The 21,260-nt window shown below is 44.6% G+C and overlaps 1 protein-coding gene and 1 long non-coding RNA gene across 25 annotated transcripts in view; both read right to left on the reverse strand.

The window, feature by feature from the left end:
• LOC133160073 (interferon alpha/beta receptor 1b-like) overlaps positions 1-21,260 on the reverse strand; it is a 192,435-nt gene that overhangs the window by 137,374 nt on the left and 33,801 nt on the right. The window lies entirely within an intron of this gene.
• On the reverse strand, positions 1,391-21,259 carry LOC133160078 (uncharacterized). The gene is made up of 3 exons (XR_009715810.1): positions 18,148-21,259; positions 16,702-16,821; positions 1,391-1,405 (listed from the first exon to the last, which is right to left on the reverse strand). It is a non-coding gene; the product is annotated as an uncharacterized LOC133160078 (long non-coding RNA).

Raw genomic sequence — 21,260 nt, forward strand, 5'->3', positions numbered from 1 at the left:
GTGCTCTACGATCGATTTTCTTTTTTTAATAAAAATATAGGACAATATCCTGATTTATAACAATTCATACGCAAAATCAACAAGGTACTGCAAACTCTTTATTTAGGAAATTACAAGAGTATTGTAGTATACAAATTGCTTACTTTAACACTGAACTTTGATGTGCTTTTTCTTTAAAAGCGGCGAGATTTGTGCTCCCTGAATATTTGATCACCGCATGGCAGGATTTACAACTGCACGTGTCTTGTCCGTTGAGCCATCTTTTCTTTGGAATCCAAAGTGCTTCCAAAGAATGACTTGAAGCCTAAAGGGGAGCCAATTTCCTCGTCTTTTTGGACACGAGCCATAGCACCAGCCCAGGAGCCGCGTACTAGTTGTCGACTCCCCTTTCATGTGCAGCAACGCCGCGGCGCGTACTGCCCCCGGAAAGAGGAAGCAAGCAACAATGAACTGGATTTCAAAATAAAGTCGCGTCTAATGTCCGAGGTCAAACACGGCGATATAAATCGATGTTTACCTTTAGCATCGATGCCAATAAATCGTAGAGCATTATATCGATTAATCGATGTGTATCGATGTATCGTTACACCCCTACTAATCATGCCTCCACTGTTGAGAAGTTCAAATTCCGAGCAGTTGGACAATTTCAAATGTCTAAAAATACAAAATACTTATTAGGTTGATAATCCATTAATTGTCAATTTATTGTGGCACCTTTAAAATGAATACATCATCAAATAAAATACAAACTTAGCATATTGGGCAATATCCTTTATCTGCCAACAACCAAACATTTATGAAATTTTGAACTTTTATTTTAAGGAATAGTTCATATTTTTTGTACGGTTTCAGTCAGCTTGAATCAAATTCTGTTGCCAGGAAGTTTTACACAGAACAGACAGGCAGATAAACCCATGGAATGAAAAGAATGGTGCTTTTGTCATTGGGTTTCATTGCTAAATTGGTGTCTTGAAAAACAGGTCATCACACCTCTCACAGTTACAATTAATCTGGTTTTCGTTTGCTTCTAGAGGTAGTTTTTTTGTCTTGTCTCAGTAACAAGCTTTCTGCAGAAGATGGCTCACAATTCTTCCACAGACCTTTTCTCTGCAATGACGTTGACTGAATTGTATATCTCCTCAAGTTGGTCATGGTTGTGCATGGCCCAGGAGAGAGGTAAGATGGGGGCTGCCAACAGGTTCTTGACAGAATTAACAGGTTGTGTTAAAGTTGGGGTTAAAACAACATACAAATGGTTAAAAAAACATCCATACCTCAGGTAGTTTGTCTTTTGGACAAAGAAAATGGGAAATCCTTCTTCGATAAACAACTGCAATCACCACAAGAGTTACTGCCATGGTCATGGCGAGAAAGGTGGCCACTGCCGGCACCCATGTAGCTTCCGCTTAAGTGTCACATGCCAGAAAAAGATGTGTTATTTATGTTTCTTGTTGTACTAGGTTCATCTTGTTTTTTCTTTTTCAATTAATTCTCTGGTTCTTCTATATCAAACAATTTGTTTTAGGTTTATTTACCTGACATGTTTCGGCGGATTCTTCCGCCTTCATCAGAGTGTCACTGATGTGGTTGTGACGCGTCTTTACAGTGACACTCTGATGAAGGCGGAAGAATCCGCCGAAACATGTCAGGTAAATAAACCTAAAACAAATTGTTTGATATAGAAGAACCAGAGAATTAATTGAAAAAGAAAAAACAAGATGAACCTAGTACAACTATTACGAAGAAGTTATGGAGAGAACTGCGTCAAAGAGTTTCGCCTCCTTGAAAAACTAACGAAAAAACGAGCTCGCTACAGGAACCACCTGAGGTTCAATCTACGCTGCCGGGATGAAGAAGTAACGCCGGCCAGCCTAACAATCAAGAACCCAATCCCGACCAGGAATGCGGAAAAGATTATAAGGAGAGTGCGGATGGCTCTGGCCAAAGAAAGGATACGCTGCACAAACAACAAACTCAACAATATCAACGATGAACTACAGCGACGGACGGAACAATTCAAACACCGGTATGTCCTGGACAATGACACGGAAACAACACTACACGAACATTTCGATAATATACACGAACAGGAATTTGTCGCCACAAAAAAACGACACATCGGGAAATTGGACAGACTCATTGCACAAAAGAAGCCACAACCGGAGCACACACACATCAACGAAAAATGGATTCACAACATGTCACGCCATAAACTCACCCAGGCAGAACGCAGCATATTAGCAAAAGGACTCAACTACGCGATCACACCCCAAAACATACATGATTTCATTTTAGCCACGGAGTTAGCATGCGAGAAAATACATAACCCAGGTCAAAAAGCAGCACTACGCAATGAAGTTGCAGGGATATTAAAAACAGCTAAATCACCACCCAGTAATATTACAAAACAGGAAGCAAACGCAATGATTACACTAGCAAAAAATAAAGACATTACAATCCTCCCGGCAGACAAAGGTAGAACAACAGTGATTATGGACACGGACACCTACAAAGAATCAATGCAACAGTTACTACAGGACGATACCTATGAAGTAATAAAAAAAGACCCAACAGAAGACAAGAAAAATAAACTCAAAGCATTACTCAAACCACTACTCATGGAAAATAAAATAGACAAACAGGCATACAACCACCTAATACCCACGGCAAACATCATCCCCAGAATCTATGGCACACTAAAAATCCATAAACCAGCTACACCTCTCCGCCCCATTGTAGACAGCATAGGGTCAGTCACATACAACCTTTCAAAAGCACTCACAGAAATAATAAAACCACTACTAGGACACAGGGATCAACACTGCAAAAACTCAAGACAGCTTGCCACGGAACTCACACACATAAAAGTACAGAAAGATGAAATGCTCATATCACACGACGTCATTTCACTCTTCACAAAAACGCCCACACAAACCACCATACACATAGTACATGACAGACTATCAGCAGACAAGACACTCAAGAAACGGACAAATCTAACAGCACAAGACATCACCCAACTACTTAATTTCATCGCTACCTCCACATACTTTCAATACAGAAACATAATATACAGGCAAAAAGAGGGATTTCTGCCATCATGTGCAATTTTTTTATGGAAGATTTAGAACAGAAGGCACTCTTAACAGTCCCGGACACATACAAACCCACTCTATGGAAACGTTACGTCGACGACATTCTGGAAAAAACAAAAACAGGACATACACAACACCTCACAGACCATCTCAACACCATAGACACCACGGGTAACATCAAATTCACTCATGAAGAGGAAACAGCTCGATCCATAGCCTTTCAAGATGGCGGCGCGTGCATACGCAGCGACCTCTCTCTGTCCCGCCCAAACGGTGTTTTGTCCGTCTAATGAGTGTTTGTCCGGCAGTTTTTTTTGTTCGTCTCGTCGTACTGAGTCATGCTACAAGTACGGCAGGCAGGTTCTGCTTGACATCGGCAAAAGCGAGTTTTGTCGAGTTCTGGATGCGGGAACATCAAAGGAGCTCGGACTGCTACGTCCTGAAGCGTCGCCGGGCTCGTCTGCTATTCCTCCCCCGGTTGGGAAGCGTCGAAAGCGGTGTGCGAGGAGGCTGAAGAGGGGCAAACGCGGGGGCGTGCGGGCCAGGCTGGCGGCCAGCCCTGCTCGCCCGGCCGTGCCTTCCATTCTTCTGGCGAATGTTCGATCGCTGGACAACGAAATGGATTACATTCGCCTGCTGCAATCTACAAACCGGACAGTGCGGGACTGCTGTGTGCTCGTGTTCACTGAGACTTGGTTGACTGTCAACATTCCGGACTCTGCCGTACATCTGGAGCGGCTAGCGTGCTATCGGGCGGACCGGGCCATTGTACAAGGGGGGAAATCTCGTGGAGGTGGAATATGCGTCTACATCCGTGACGAATGGTGCCGGGACTCTGTAGTGGTATGCAAGCACTGTTCGCCACTGGTGGAGTTCGTGATCATTAAGTGCCGTCCTTTTTACCTGCCAAGGGAATTTACCGCGATTCTGCTAGTCGCGGTTTACATCCCGCCTTCCAACATCGAAGGCGACAGGATCGCGGCTCTTAGTGAACTGTACCAGGCTGTCAGTGAACAAGAGACAGCGCACCCTGACGGTTTCACCATCTTCGCTGGGGATTTTAATCATGCTAACCTGAAGTCTGTTTTTCCGAGGCTTCACCAGCATGTTAATTTTCCTACGCGTGGCGACAGCTTCCTGGACCGGGTCTACTCTTCGCATAAAGGAGCTTTCAAAGCCGCCCCCCTCCCCCATCTTGGACTTTCTGACCATATCACTGTTATGCTTTTGCCCGCATACAGACAAATGGTGAGAGCGTCCAGGCCGGTTCGCAAGCAGGTACGGGTGTGGCCTGAGGGTGCCTCTGATGCACTGCGTGACTGCTTTGGCTCTACTGACTGGGACATGTTTAGGAGGGCTGCCACTTGCGACGATCGGACAGACATTGAGGAGTATACTGACTCTGTTTCCTCCTACATCAGGAAGTGCATTGATGATGTGACTCTCTCAAAATCCATCGTCACTCGGGCTAACCGGAAGCCATGGCTGACAGGGGCTGTCTTCAGGCTGCTGAGGGCCTGGGACAAAGCCTTTAGAGCGGGGGATGGGCTGGCTTGAGGACTGCGAGGGCCGACCTGTCCCGGGGCATCAAAGAAGCAAAGAGGGCGTTCTCGTGCAAAATTACCGCCCACTTCAAGGACAGCAGGGACGCACGGAGCCTTTGGCAGGGCATTCAGACCATCACGGATTACAAGCCCGCGCCGCAGAGCTGTGAAGGCGACGTCCGTCTGCTCAATGACCTCAACCGCTTCTTTGCTCGCTTCGACGCTCAGAACAGCACTTGCCCGCTGAAGGCCACTCCCCCTTCACACGAGCTGCCCCTGTGCCACTCCGCCGACAGCGTGAGGAGGGCGCTTGCCGCCATCAACATCCGTAAGGCGGCGGGCCCTGACAACATCCCGGGTCGGGCGCTGAATGACTGCGCTGGTGAGCTGACGGATGTCTTCACGGACATCTTTAACACTTCCCTGCAGCAGGCCATCGTCCCGTCGTGTTTCAAAGCTGCCACCATCGTACCTGTGCCGAAGAAACCCGCTCCGTCCTGCTTCAATGACTACCGCCCCGTGGCACTTACGCCCATCATCATGAAGTGCTTTGAGCGGCTTGTCATGGAGCACATCCGATCCGTTATCCCCCCCACCATTGACCCCTTCCAGTTTGCGTACCGAGCCAAGCGGTCTTCTGAGGATGCCATCTGCTCTGCCCTCCACTCGGCCCTCACCCACCTGGAGAGGAGGGACTCGTATGTGAGATTGCTGTTTGTGGACTTCAGTTCTGCCTTCAACACCATTGTGCCACAACGCCTCATCGGCAAACTTGACGCGCTGGGCCTCAGTACCTACCTCTGCAACTGGCTACTGGACTTCCTCTGTCAGAGGCCACAGGTAGTACGTGTTGGCGACAAAATCTCCGCCAGCATCACGCTGAGCACGGGGGCCCCCCAAGGCTGCGTGCTCAGTCCGCTGCTCTTCACCCTTCTGACGCATGACTGCACTGCAACCTACAGCGACAACCGTATTGTGAAGTTTGCTGACGACACGACTCTGGTGGGTCTCATCACCAAGGGAGACGAGACTCAATACAGGCTGGAGGTTGACCTTCTGACCACGTGGTGCAGGGACAACAACCTCCTGCTGAACGTCGACAAGACCAAGGAGATTGTTGTGGACTTCCGGAAGGGTCACACCCAACACCTGCCGCTGACCATCGACGGTGCTGTGGTGGAGAGAGTGAGCAGCGCCAAGTTCCTGGGGGTGCACATCAGTGAGGATCTCTCCTGGTCCACCAACACCGCATTACTGACAAAGAAAGCCCAGCGCCGCCTGTACTTCCTGCGGAAACTCAGGCGAGCGAGCGCCCCTCCGGCCGTCATGACTACATTTTACCGCGGCACCATTGAGAGCGTCCTCTCCAGCTGTATTGCTGTTTGGGGTGGCGGCTGCACTGACTACACCTTGAAGGCCCTGCAGCGCATAGTGAACACGGCTGGTAAGATTATTGGTGCTTCGCTCCCCTCCTTGAAGGACATTTACACCTCCCATCTCACCCGCAAGGCGACCACGATTGTGAGTGATGTGAGTCACCCTGCTCACTCTTTGTTCGAGCTTCTGCCCTCTGGGAAGAGGTACAGAAGCCTGCGCTACCGCACCACTAGACTCTCAAACAGCTTCATACTCCAGGCTGTCAGGATCCTGAACTCGCTTCCCCGTTCTGCGTAGCGTCCTGTACTTTTACTGTCTGTATGCACACTGGCTTTTATTCGTTGTGTCATCTATTTATTTACTATTTATTGTTACTCTTATTATTTATCATTTGTGCCTTTTTGTTTTTTATATTGCGTCGTTTACTTGTATGTCTATCGTGTTATATGTCTTGTCACCGTGGGATAGGGAAAACGTAATTTCGATCTCTTTGTGTGTCTCGGCATGTGAAGATGTTGACAATAAAGCAGACTTTGACTTTGACTTTGACTTTGACTTGACTTTTAGACATCAACATACACCACACAGACAATGGTGACATAAAAACAAAAGTACACAGAAAACCCACACACACCGACCAATACCTCCTCTGGACATCAGAACATCCCACTATACACAAACTGTCAGTAGTCAGAACACTATACGAACGTACAACAATAATCACAGATCCGGACGACATAACACAGGAAGAAAAATACATACAGCACGCACTCAAAAAATGTCAGTATCCACAATGGGCAATAACCAAAGGTGCAGAACAGGTAAAAAACAAAAAACACAAAACACAGGAGCAAAGAAAGAAACAAACAAGGAAACAGGAACCCAGCGGAATAGTGACGTTGCCGTATGTGAGAGGAATTACGGAACGCATCAAAAGAGCAATGAAAAAATACAACATAAGCACGCCTATCAAACCACATATAACACTCCGTCAGATACTGGTCCACCCAAAGGACAGAGTCAATCCGGAAAATAAATGCAATTCCATATACGAGATTCCATGCAAATCATGTAATAAATCATATATCGGGGAGACAGGGAGGAATTTCATCACAAGAAAAATGGAACACAAGAAGGAATGTGAGAAGGAGACAGCAACAAGACAAACAAGAGCAATAAAACTACAAGCACAGCAGGAACACTACAAGTCAGCCATCACCGACCACTGTAAAAGGGAAAACCACATCATGGACTGGGAGAAGGCCAGAGTCATCCGCACTGAAGAAAACAAACATCAGCGTTGGATCAGGGAGGCCATTGAGATCGGCAAGCGGGGCCCGAGGACCATCAACAGGGACGAGGGAGCCTACATGCTCTCTACAACCTGGAACAGTGTTTTGGAGAGGTGAACTGACAGCAGAGGGCGTGACTCACCTGTCAAATCTGACAGGTGAGCCGCGCCTTCATCCATCAGCTGATAAAGACGCGTCACAACCACATCAGTGACACTCTGATGAAGGCGGAAGAATCCGCCGAAACATGTCAGGTAAATAAACCTAAAACAAATTGTTTGATATAGAAGAACCAGAGAATTAATTTATGTTTCTTACCATATCTCACCACTGTGTGTTGCCACACTCAAAAGCAGAATTTCCACATCTTTTCCAATTTAGTACCCAAATTAGAGAATGGTTCTGTTCCTGGAACTCAAACTTAACATTTTGAGGCAAAAAAGGGTGGTTCTCTGGAAGTATGGTGCAAATTACATGAGAACCGAAAAATCAACTTGTTCAAAACCAGGTCAAAATAATACATGCTTTAAATCAGGGGTCGGGACCTATGGCTCACGAGCCAGATATGGCTCTTTTGGTGACTGCGTCTGGCTCGCGGACAAATCTGACATTTGTCTACACAATTGAAGTCATAAATAATTTTGTTATATCAAAGCAAAAAATAGACCTACTGAAATCAAAATGTTAAATTAGCTTTCAAAATATAAAATATGATCACGTTTTCAATCCATCCCATCTGTTTTCTACCGTTGAAATCCACGGTTGCATCATATCAAGTTCAAAGTCAAAGTCTGCTTTATTGTCAATTTCTTCACATGTCAAGACATACAAAGACATTGAAATTGCGTTTCCTACTATCCCACGGTGACAAGACATATTACACCCAATTGATCCACAGACAAACAAAACATTCAAGTAAACAATACAAAAAGTAAAAATAAGAAGGCACATACAATGAATAAATAAGAGCAATGAATAAATAAGATCAACATGGTTGAAATGGAGCAATTGTACATGCAGCAGACAGTCAGTATAATAGCACAAAAGTACAGGAGGAGTAGTGCAAGTGGAGTAGTGCAAGGCAGCCATCGTGGCCCAAAAGGCCAGGACGTTATGCAGCTGAGGGTGGAGGGGGGGGGAGAGTTCAGGATCCTAACAGTCTGGAGTATGAAGCTGTTGGTGAGTCTGGTGGTGCGGGAGCGCAGGCTCCTGTACCTTTTCCCAGAGGGCAGAAGATCAAACAAACAGTGAGCGGGGTGACTCACATCACACACAATCGCGGTCGCCTTGCGGGTGAAATGGGAGCTGTAAATGTCCTTCAGGGAGGGGAGTGAAGCACCAATATTCTTACAAGCTGTGTTCACTATGCGCTGCAGGGCCTTCATGTTGTATTCAGTGCAGCTACCACCCCACACAGCGATACAACTGGAGAGGACGCTCTCAATGGTGCCACGGTAGAATGTGGTCATGATGGCCGGAGGAGCACTTGCTCGCCTGAGTTTCCGCAGGAAGTACAGGCGGCGCTGAGCTTTCTTCGCCAGTGATGCAGTGTTGGTGGTCCAGGAGAGGTCTTCACTGATGTGCACCCCCAAGAATCTGGTGCTGCTCACTCTCTCCACCACAGCACCGTCGATGGTCAGTGGCAGGTGTTGGGTGTGATCCTTCCGGAAGTCAACAACAATCTCCTTGGTCTTGCTGATGTTGTCCCTGCACCACGTAGTCAGAAGGTCGACCTCCAACCTGTATTGAGTCTCGTCGCCCTTGGTGATGAGACCCACCAGAGTCGTGTTGTCAGCAATTTCACTATGCGGTTGTTGCTGTAGGTTGCAGTGCAGCCATGCGTCAGCAGGGTGAAGGGCAGCGGACTGAGTACGCAGCCTTGGGGGGCCCCCGTGCTCAGTGTGATGCTGCTTGAGATATTGTCGCCAACACGTACTACTTGAGGCCTCTGACAGAGGAAGTCCAGTAGCCAGTTGCAGAGGTAGGTACTGAGTCCCAGTTTGTCGAGTTTGCAGATAAGTCGTTGTGGTACAATGGTGTTGAATGCAGAACTGAAGTCCACAAACAGCAATCTCACGTACGAGTCTCTTTTTCCAGGTGGGTGAGGGCTGAGTGGAGGGCAGAGCAGATTGCATCCTCAGAGGACCGTTTGGCTTGGTATGCAAACTGGAAGGGGTCAAGTGTGGGGGGGAGAATGGATCTGATGTGTGTCTGCCATGGGGCAGTAGTAATTGAAGCAGGATGGAGCAGTTTTCTTCAGCCCAGGTATGATGGTGGCCAATCAGCCAATCCCAGCTGCCCTTCAGTGTACAGAAGGGTGACGCTAGGTCGGACAAAAAAAGCGCAATTTCTATTGGACCATACGCTGCCTACGGGGTCGTGAAAGGTAAAATTCCGTCCGCTTTATTTAAAATTTCCGCTAGCAAGCTGATGTGTGCCAGGCAAGCAAGAAAGATGGTGAAGATAAAAAAAGATGACAATAACTGAACATTTGAGAGTGAGTGGACCGAAGAATTCGCATTTGTGGAGAGAGGAGGCTCTGCTACGTGCCTCAATGACAAAATTGCATCAATGAAACGCTCCAATATCAACCGCCACTTTGAGACACGACATGCTACATTTGCAACCAAATATCCAGCTGGGGACAGCAGAAAGAAAGCGTGTGAAGAGCTCCAGAGGAAGGTCCAAGCTAGTCAACAGCAACTCCGTGTATGGACCAGACAAGGTGACTTTAATTCAGCTGGTTTTGCTGGCGCATTAGAAATTGTGAGGAACGGAAAGCCATTCACTGATGGCGAGTATTTCAACATATATGCTTGATGTGGCTAATTAACTTTTTGACGACTTCACGGATAAAGAAAAAATACTCAAACGGACTAAAGACATGACAGCAGGAACCGTTCACGATCGGGCCAATATGACTGATGAGATCCTCAACGCCTGCATGAAGCTCAACCTCACCGCATATCAACTGGACTACAAAGCCATCAGCAAAATTATGCAGCCCCAAAATTCTCATTAATGGTGAGGGTTTTTTTCTAGGCTTCAATATAAAAACATTATTAAAAAGAATAGCACACTCAAAAAATCGTTGGTCTTAATTTCTTTTTCTTATTGTGTCTACAAAGCAGCTAGCCACAGCTGAACACATTTCTGTCCCTTCTTATTAAACTCTGCAAATCCGATGCTGTGCAGGGATGTTTCAGCAGGGGGCATATGAGGAGGTGTTGCATAGTCTGTGGTTCAGTGCCACAGTCACATTCAGCGTTCTGATCATTCAGATATCCCCACTTGGCGAGAGTGACTTTTGCACGTCCAACACCAGATCTTAGTCTATTTAGGCATTTCCACGTTGCATAGCTGGTGTCTGTTCCTGAGGGCAGTGCCTCGCTTGCCTGAAGCTCCATTGTAGTTTCTGGTGGAAGATTGTCAAGTCTTTCTTCCCGCCGAGTGACTCTTTCACTGCCTATGCTCGGTGTTCCGAGGGGTGGGACACTTTTCAGAAAACCTTTCCTGGACTTAAGGCGCCTTTTGGCTGGTACATAGCCGAAGAGAGGATGTCTTTGGTCAGTGGGCTGTTGTTGCCGTTCTTCCTTGCTTGCTGCATGTCTACGTATCTCTGGTGGGGCTATTCCTGCCTGGATGTGCAGGCGCTCTGTAGGCGTTGGTTTTAGACAGCTGGTCTTAATTAAAATACAGTTTTTTTCCGTGTATAATGCGCGAAATTTAGCTAATTTATTGTCCTAAAATCTGGGGTGCGCATTATACATGGGTACAATTTAAAAAAATTTTTTTTTTTTTTTTTTTAAGAAAATCATGGTACAACAAAACCAACAACAGGACTGACCGACAAAGACGTGGAACAAAAAGACAGGGTGACATTACCAAAGACAGGAACAGAAACCAAACAGACATCATGACAGTAACACATGCAATGATCCGACGGTGAGCGAGGGGCAGACAGGACTTAAATACAAAACACGTTACATTGATTGAGGTGACACAGGAAGGGAGGGGCGATGCGAACAGAAACTATGGCAATCTAGACACATAGCAAAACTGGGGACGAGACATGACAAATCTTCCTCGAAATAAAACTTGAAATCACCTTTCTTCTTGTTTGTTGTCAATCGCGCATCACATTCAGCCATCCTGCCCAACACACTTAGTCAGTAAAATTCATATATGACGACACATCGTTTGATGCGATGGTGCAATCCTTGATGGTGTGTTATTGTCAAATATTGTTTGTTTTTTAATCTCCATTGCGGACCGGACGTCATACGGAGGCAGTATCACTGCGCATGCGCACTATGGATCCGATGCGCAGAACGGATGCGCAAGACACGTCAGCTATATAAAGAGCGAGAGTTGTTTTCTTCCTATTAGTTTCAATTCACAGTTTAATTAGCAGTTTCAATCAGCAAATAACAAAATGCGTATTACAGGTAATATTTTATTTCACAACACGTTGCCTTGTTCCTTTCGTCTCTGCTGTTCACTTCAAACACGCTCCATACGACCGCAATGCTCTCGTATCAGGCGCTTGCTCGATCACCTGCTCGTTTGCTGTCACAATGTACCCTACACAAATCTGAAACATTTGTTGCGGCTCCGAGTCACGACGAGGGGCAAGTTTTGGTTTCCAAGGGTGTTTTTATTCCTCTTCAACGTCTCTCCCATACAGAGCCGCCTTTTTCACGTCCGCACTGATCGCGGTGGTGCCTTTACGGGCAGTCGGAGAAATCAACGCCAACAAAAAAAATTACATCCAGCCTAGTTAAGACCATAACAAAGACTATAAAAATGGGACCCATTGCCTCCCTGCGTGTGTGACGATCATTGGGACTTAAAAAAAATAAAATAATAATAATTTAAAAAAATTGGGTGCGTATTATACATGGGTACAGGCTTTTTTCCAGCATCAACATGCCATTTTTAGGGTGCGTATTATACATGGGGGCGCATTATACACGGAAAAAAACCGGTACTTGTATTTAATTGTATTTAGCCTATCGGGTTTTTTTTTAATGGTATGGCTCTCACGGGAAATTGTTTTAAATAAATGGGCATTTATGGCTCTGTCTGCCAAAAAGGTTCCCAACCCCTGCTTTAAATCAAACCTTCGTGCAGTGTGATATGAATAAATCAAGATAGTTCACTCCTCCCTTTGCTTGCAAGAGATCATTCAATGTCATGGTCGGTCGGTCGGTTGAAGCTTTAATGTCATTGTACAAAGATATACAGTCAAACCTCGGTTTTCAAACGTCCCGGTTCTCAAACAAATCGGAATTCGAACGAAAAATTCGAGATTTTTTTTGCTTCGGTTGTCGCACAAAATTCAGAGGTCGAACCTTGCGAGATGAGCCGAAAGGACCCAAGAAAACCCGACCGCGCGGCCCGGATGCCAACTGACTCCGTTCGTTATGTCAAACGTGCACTTTTCATTAAAGTGCCTCCGGCTCCCCAGTAACGGGTTCAATAAGCCGGGGCGAAGGGACTCGTCCGTAGCTGACCACCCGAGTTAAATTAATTTTCTTGGAATCAACCTAACTTCTATACGACGTCAATACCGCTTAAGTCATCTGAGTTAAGGGAGCCGAGTAACTCAATTCAAGGCAAGTCGGTATGACCGCGCCGTATTGATTGCTCCCTTCAATTGTTTGATGCTGGTATTTTGTTACGGATACTTTTTAGATGCCTTTGTTAAGGCCTCAGGGATTCGTTCGCCTATAGCGCCCCGTAGCGCTACTCTCATCGAAGTAACTTTTAATAAGGCCCCGCTCTACTGGTTTGGGGAAGTAAAGAGATTACTTCCCTTTTTTCGGAAGAAAATCACATTAGCAGAAGTATGACAATGATAGTGTTTTAAAATTAAATTTAATGCATTAATCTCTCTAATTCTAACATTATATTTATAAACACTTAACCGTAAAAGTGCTTCCTCAAATTCGATTGTTTCCAACGGAATAATATTTTACTTAATACGGGTTAAAGTGATTTAATCAAATTATTATTATCATGCAATTAATTTTGAAGGCAAATGAATCCCTCAAAATCCTTCAATGTGCCTTTTGACGCGGCCCGATTAAATTAAATACTTTTGATCAGGCCCCGTTCCGCTTTTGATGAAGTAGCGAGCCTACTTCCCTTTTTTCGGAAGAAAGTCAAATTAGCAGAAGTATAGCAAAGATAGTGGTTCAAGATCAATTTAATACATTAATCACTAATTCTTAAAATCTCCTGTTAATAAATCGGCTTATCAACCCATCCACAAACAATCAATTGCATATATCATACAAATTAGCGCACAACGAATTAAATGAGTATATACAACATTTTTATTGAAGAAGCAAGAAATAAAATTACAAATCTCAATCCTCCAAAAACTGAACAATTCCACTCACTGATGCCCTTGCAAATACAATCATTCAATCCTGGAGTATTTTTGATTGCAAAAATTAAATCAGAAAAGAGGAAAAGAAAGGTACCAATTGGGTGCTATTTTTTGGTGGAAATAACGTCGAGTGATCAGTTCGATTTCATTTCTAAAAATCCAATTTAGATACTAGTTCGGCCACGGGAGGACCAACTACCCGGTAACGGTCTCCCTCCCCTCACGGCAACCCAGAAAGAGTCGGTCCTCTCACCTAGTTTCTCAAGCAAAGTTGTCCAGTCCAATTCTTTTGAGTAAATCCAAGTTAATCCGTGCCAGCAATCTTGCGTCTCACACAAAGATCTCGAAGGCTTTGGAAAAAAGTCTTGAAACTCCTACCGGCTCCTGTTCGATCTGACGGCGGTCCGGGAGAGAGCCTCGTAGATGTCCAAGGTGACCTTTTTATAGACTTCTCTGGCCCTTCCCCTTTTCCGCTGGCCTCTATACTGTCCAGTTTCCCACGCTCATCCCCTACGGCCTCTATACTGTCCAGTTTCGCACGCTCATCCCCTACGGCCTCTATACTGTCCAGTTTCCCACGCTCATCACCCTGTGGTTTTTCCGAGCAGCTATTTCCGTCCCACTTTCTTTCCACCAAAATTCTACAGAAACCCTGACAAACACCCCACTTCCTCTTTTCTTTATTTCTCCTTTTTTAAAACCAATACTTCAAAGTTACACTTTACTCAACCATTAAATCAAAAATCAAAGCCCTTGAATTGATTTTTTTTTCTTTTTAACATTTTTTTACATACCACTTCGTGGTGGGCCTCTTTTCCTAATTGTGTAATAATATTGCTTTAAGCGGTTACAGAATATATTTCAGCCAAGCAAGTAAAATAAAATACAATTAAAAGAAAATTAAATTAAATTAAAAGAAAACAAGAACTCATCTGTTTTACCCTTTCCAACAATTTTTAACACACCTCTGTTCACATAAGGGTGGGCAGTTTAACCTAATTCTGTGATAATATTGCTTTAAGCGGTTACAGAATATATTTCAGCCAAGCAAGTAAAATAAAAATACAATTAAAAGATAATAAAATAGAATAAAATAAAAACCACCTTTGTGCTCTCATGTGTGACTCATAATCCGACCCCGCTCAATTTTGGTCCCTTGAACCGGTATGGCTCCATCTATTGGAAAATCTTAAAATTTCAGCTTTGCCAATTCATTCACTAATTCCCAACTCAGATTTTGCACCATCTGCTGTTAAAATTTGGAATGTCAGCCGCCAATCTATTCCTGTGAGCAATCCATACTCACTTTTTGCACCATTTGTTCCCCCCCACACTCCATGTTACATGACAGTTATTACGTTCTCGTTACTGTGAGGATTGCATCAACTCTAATCATGCCTCCAAAGGAAGCAAGTGGGAGCAGTAAAGCCATCCTAAAACACAAAGACGCTCCGAAAGAAATGCGACAGTGAGCGCCTGGCGCGCTGCGGTTGCACAATCGGACCAAATTAAACTCCCTGCGCACTGAGGTGCACTTACATTTTGGAAAGTCCATTAGGACTTTAAAAATATTTTCTAAATTTTAGCGACCGCTCTGTCACAATAATGCGACCAGCGCGGTACAGTTGCGCAGTCGGCGGCGCGCTATATCTGTGCGTTTGGTGGTGCGCTGCAGTTGCGCGATGGGACAAAAATGCGCAAATGAAAAAATGCTTAAAAGGGCTTTTTTTTTGTTTTTTTTTAGTCTTGGAATGGATTAAAATTTCTTCCATTATTTGTAATGGGAAAAATACCATAACGTTTCGGACTATAAGCCGCGACTTTTTTCTCAAATTTTGAACCCTGCGGCTTATAGTCCGGTGCGGCTTATATAGGATTTTTTCCGTGATTTTTGTGATGACTTGATCACTTTTATAGACTCGTAAAAAGGCTGTGGACCGCTGTTGTGCGGCACCGCTTTGCTGGGCGGAGGGATATGTGACACAGTCACTGGGGAGAAAAGTGGTATGTTGATCGCATGTCCATCCGCCTGGCAAATAGCGACGTATAATTCACCCAAAGAAGAGACAGAACGAGATAAAGACAGACATTACTGAAAGGAAGCTTTTGTGCATAAACAGTCATTATGGAGGGTTTATATAGGATTTTTTCCGTGATTTTTGTGATGACTTGATCAATTTTATACACTCGTAAAAAGGCTGTGGACCGCTGTTGTGCGGCACCGCTTTGCTGGGCGGAGGGATATATGACATGGTCACTGGGGAGAAGAGTGGTGTGTCTTTCTTTGTAAAAATCTCGTGTGCACGTGCGGCTTATAGTCCGGTGCGGCTTATATAAGAAAAAAACTAAAATATCCCCGAATTTCAGATGGTGTGGCTTATAGTCCGGAAATTACGGTAGATTCGGAATTCGACCGATTTACTTTTCGAACCGCCTTCTGGAACGGATTGTGGTCGAAAACAGAGGTTTGACTGTACAACAAAATTTCATTTAGCAACACCTCCCGTTAAAACAGCTAAATGACACCCTTGGAAACCAAAACTTGCCCCTTGTCGTGACTCTGAGCCGCAACAAATGTTTCAGATTTGTGTAGGGTACATTGTAACAGCAAACGAGCAGGTAATCGAGCAAGCGTCTGATACAAGAGCATTGCGTTCGTTTGAAGTGAACAGCAGAGACGAAAGGAACAAGGCAAAGTGTTGTGAAATAAAATATTACCTGTAATACGCATTTTGTTATTTGCTGATTGTATTAAACTATCACATTCATTGTCAGTCAAGAAGAGAAGAGTACTATTCGCATCGGATCCATAGTGCGCATGCGCAGTGATACTGCCTCCGTATGACGTCCAGTCCGCGATGGAGATTAAAAAACAAACAATATTTGACAATAACACAGGTTTCTGTTCCTGTCTTTGGTAATGTCACCCTGTCTTTGTTCCACGATTTGTCGGTCAGTCCTGTTGTTGGTTTTGTTAGAGAGTTATGTTAGTTTACCAAGTCTGTGTTTTGAGTTCCTCCAATGAACCCTGGTCCAAGCTGCACTTGGTCGCCCTGCTCCTTTCCACACTCCATCCGTGACAAGATTTTCTTCAGAAATTGTTGTACCATGTTTCTCTTCAAAAAAAAAAAAAGAAAATTTTTTTTTTTTTTAAATTGTACCCATGTATAATGCGCACCCCGGATTTTAGGACAATAAATTAGTTGAATTTTGCGCATTATACATAGAAAAAAACGGTAATTGAATATGGCCCGCACAAGAAGCTTGAGCTCACGTCTCAGTTTCAACACTAGATGTAGCCCGCCACACAAATGAAATCAAGCGAAGAAAGACTTTTACCGCGAGTCCCCAGAAATGGCTGCACCCCCCCCCCCCCCGGAAGAGAAGCGAACACGCAGCGTTTGACGTCCCATTAGCAAACCCCCAAAGAAGAGAAGCGAACATGCAGCGTTTGACGTACCATTAGCACCCCCCCCCCCCCCCGGAAGAGAAGCGAACACGCAGCGTTTGACGTCCCATTAGCACCCCCGCCCCCCGCGGAAGAGAAGCGAACACGCAGCGTTTGACGTCCCATTTGCACCCCCCCCCGGAAGAGAAGCAAAAACGCAGCGTTTGGCACCCGGGCCCCTTCCCGTTACTAAATCTGGCCCTCCTTGAAAAAAGTTTGGACACCCCTGGTCTAAACTGTTTGTACTATGTGTCCTCTCTCCATCCATTGCAGCCTGGTCATCCTGGAAGAGGGACCCTCCCATCTGTGGTCTCTTCTCAAGGTTTCTAGTTTCCCCTAGTTGGAGTTTTGAGTTTTTCCATACGCTCCTGGGAGTTTAAGATCAGGGGATGTTTGATAATATTTGTCATTTTTCACATGTCCTGAGTGTTGTTAGTCACCAAAATGTTGAACAGAGGCTGTGATGTACCAAAGTCAAATTCCTTATTTGGCACACTCAATCATGGGGAATAAAAACTCTTGAATCCATCCATCCATCCATCGATTTTCTATACCGCTTGTCCTCACGGGGGTTGCGGGTGTGCTGGAGCCTATCCCAGCAGTCATTAGGCAGTAGGCGGGTGACACCCTGAACCGGTTGCCAGCCTATCGCAGGGCACACAGAGACGAACTCGCACTCACACCTAGGGCCAATTCTGAGTGCTCAAATTGGCCTACCAAGCATGTTTTTGGAAACACTAGCTGATCTTAAGTTAACGGTTTTGAACCAGATTCTGACACTCCCTGATGTCAAGGATTAAAGGTGTCTTCATTTAAAAAAGAACTGAACGGTTTAAAGTATGACTATGATAGAGAAACAAAATAGATTTAAAGCATAAAAGATCAAAATTATTAATCGAAATTAAATGATTATAGAGTAGACATTTAATGAATAAGCAAGAAAGAGAATTACAAGTTTCAATTGTTTGAACAACTAACAATAATTTCCACTCACCATTCTCAATAGAGCAAAAATTATTCAGTCTCGAAGTTCTCTCGATTGAAAACTCAAAAATATAGTAAAAAAGGGTAAGAGGCTAGAGGTCTAAAATGCTGTTTGGTGGAAAAGTCGAGTGATCAGTTCTCCTTGTTCCAAAATCCGAATTCTGTTTAAAACAACAGGCTGGCCTAAAGAATAGAGATGATGACGCCCTAAAAATGGCTCCTCTCTCCTGCACCGAGGTCTGCATCTCCTAGCCTGTCTTTGAGCTTAATTTTTGACTAGGTCCAATTTGAAGATAGTATACATTCATCTTAACGGACCTAGGGTTAATCTCAGAAAGAATGAAATCTATCTTTGTCTAATCGGCGTTCTCGACCCACGGCAGTAGCCGCAGGGGCATAGCCCTGACGGGCAGAGCCCTCCGGGCGAGAGAGAGAGCCCTGCTCTTTGTTCGAAGGAACCTTTTATACCAGTCCAGTTCGTGAGTTCTATGCCTGCTTTGTCACGTACCAGTTTTTTTCCATGACGTCATACATTGGCCTCAAATGACCCAAATGCTTCCAGAATAGACTGCACCTGCATCTCAGCCGGTCTCAACCGGATTCAACCAGATGAGATGACCATGTTTTCAGGGAAGTAACAATTTTCTCAGGGATGCTTCATCCGGTTTCCCACTCCCAAATCTTGTCAACTGTCCATCAACGTGACATTTGCAAATGTTTTTTCTCTGACTTGTGTTCCGTCAAACAGCATTTTGTTTAGGCTTCAACTTGATGCACGTGACCGAGTTCACGCTCACATTCATACATTCATGTGTAAATGGAACATCAATATTCCATACATGTTTGATACTGATCAACCATCATGACAATACTAACACATACTTTCACAATAGTCAATTTACCACATAATCATAACTATGATCGTTGACTCTCTTAGTTAGCAGGTTAAACCACTCAAGCATCTTCAAAACGTATTTTTACAAGCTGGTGACCTCTAGGTCAAGCTCAAGCGTGGGATTGCAGTCTACCACCCACGGTATCACTGTCCTTAGCCCCTTGTCCTTACTCAACTCTTAATACATTCATGTGTAAATGAAACATCAGTGCTATGATGTTGCTCAAGATGCTACTAACTATACAATATTGCAAAACAAAATAAAATAAAGTATATTGCAGCTTACTCTAACTGTGATTAACATGTCTCATTCTCATTCTCATTACCTAACAATGAGCATGGGCTTCCCTAGTTAGCAAATTAAAATATTCAAGCAGTTTCAGAGTATATTACAGCAAAACAAAATAATATAACATAATCCAAAATTGTGTGTTGCTGTGCTTCAGAACAAGTCTTCATCTAATCGATGACTTTTCAAACTATTAATTTACTATGTTAGGTCAATCTGACTTTGGCACCATCTTCTGGTGAAATTTGGAACGGGAATGGAGTTTTACTGGTTCAACCAACAAATTCCACTTCACCAATTTAACAATAGTTAATTTTGAAGAACTAACTTTTAAGTAACCCCTACTCAGGTCCCCTTCTTCAGGTCCTCCATGTCAAGCTTTGAAATTTGGAATTTCATTTTAGCCAATTAAGCGGCTCGGTGGCGCACTGGCTAGCACGTCCGCCTCACAGTTAGGAGGGTGTGGGTTCGATTCCACCTCCGGCCCTCCCTGTGTGGAGTTTGCATGTTCTCCCCGGGCCCGCGTGAGTTTCCTCCGGGCACTCCGGTTTCCTCCCACATCCCAAAAAACATGCTTGGTAGGCCGATTGAGCACTCCAAATTGTCCCTAGGTGTGAGTGCGAGTGCGTATGGTTGTTTGTCTCTGTGTGCCCTGCGATTGGCTGGCAACCGGTTCAGGGTGTCCCCCGCCTACTGCCCGATGACGGCTGGGATAGGCTCCAGCACGCCCGCGACCCCCGTGGGGACTAAGCGGTACAGAAAATGGATGGATGGATTTTAGCCAATTCGCCTGGGCCAAATCCAATACACTCTCACGCACCATCTTTTACCATCCTATCCATCATGTAACTCCACAGTACCCTCCTAACTGTGAGGCGGACGTACTAATCAGCCGCACAAGACTTTTATAATTTTATTTTTAAACACTTTATTATACTTTTAAACACTTTATTGTATCTTTAAATACTTTTTAAATAGCTTTAAAAAAGCTTGCTATGCCCTTCTGCTTTGATGATGTACGACACGAGCTTGCTGACCGGCTCGTCAGCTTGCCTCGTAGTCCTGCTGTGCCGGCATTCCAGCCCTCCTTGTTTCCTTTAAACTCTCCCCAAATAAAGAGAGTGAATAATGTTGCATTTGGTTGTCCTGCCTCGTTTGTGACAAAAAAACAAAGCGTGTATCAGAGATGCTGCTGATTCTGCTGACAAACGAAGTGGAGGAGTGGATGAATACGTAGCAGGAGATTGAGATGAAGCCTGGTTAGAGCTGCTCTTACAGCTCTAAGACAATCATCAGCAAGGATACAGATCAACATGTTCCCATTGGTCTCCTACCGGCCAATAGTGTGCTGTAAAGGCATATGGGCAGACAAAGCCCCGCACGCCGGAAAAAGCCGCGATGCACCGAATATATCCGCAATATTTGTTTTCATAAAAATCCGCGATGCACCGAGGCCGCGATAGGTGAACTGCGAAGTAGCGAGGGATTACTGTATTCCAAAACAACAGGACATTGACATAGCATAGTAAGCAAGCCAGAAAACAAGCGTAACATGCCTTCGCTTCTTTCTCTGACATAGTCAGGCTGATGTGTCAATCAAGCAGACTCCACCCAAAGAGTGGCAATCAGTAATTCCACCGCAATTTAGTGCCAAAACACCGTTAAATCAAAGTCAAAGTCTGCTTTATTGTCAATTCCTTCAGGGAGGGGAGTGAAGCACCAATAATCTTACCAGCCGTGTTCACTATGCGCTCCAGGGCCTTTTAAGTTATTTTTCCAGGGACGAATTATAGTACTGAAATAATTTTTTAAAACAGACCTATCATATAAGTGCCAATGTTGGACTCGCTTTACTGTCCCATTAATCCTTTCAGGGTACAGATAGATTAAAACCTTTGCAGAAAGTGAAAACCTAAAATAATCTGACTTGAAAATGACA

The sequence above is a fragment of the Syngnathus typhle genome, linkage group LG9, assembly GCF_033458585.1.
Source record: "Syngnathus typhle isolate RoL2023-S1 ecotype Sweden linkage group LG9, RoL_Styp_1.0, whole genome shotgun sequence".
Classification (NCBI taxonomy): domain Eukaryota; kingdom Metazoa; phylum Chordata; class Actinopteri; order Syngnathiformes; family Syngnathidae; genus Syngnathus; species Syngnathus typhle.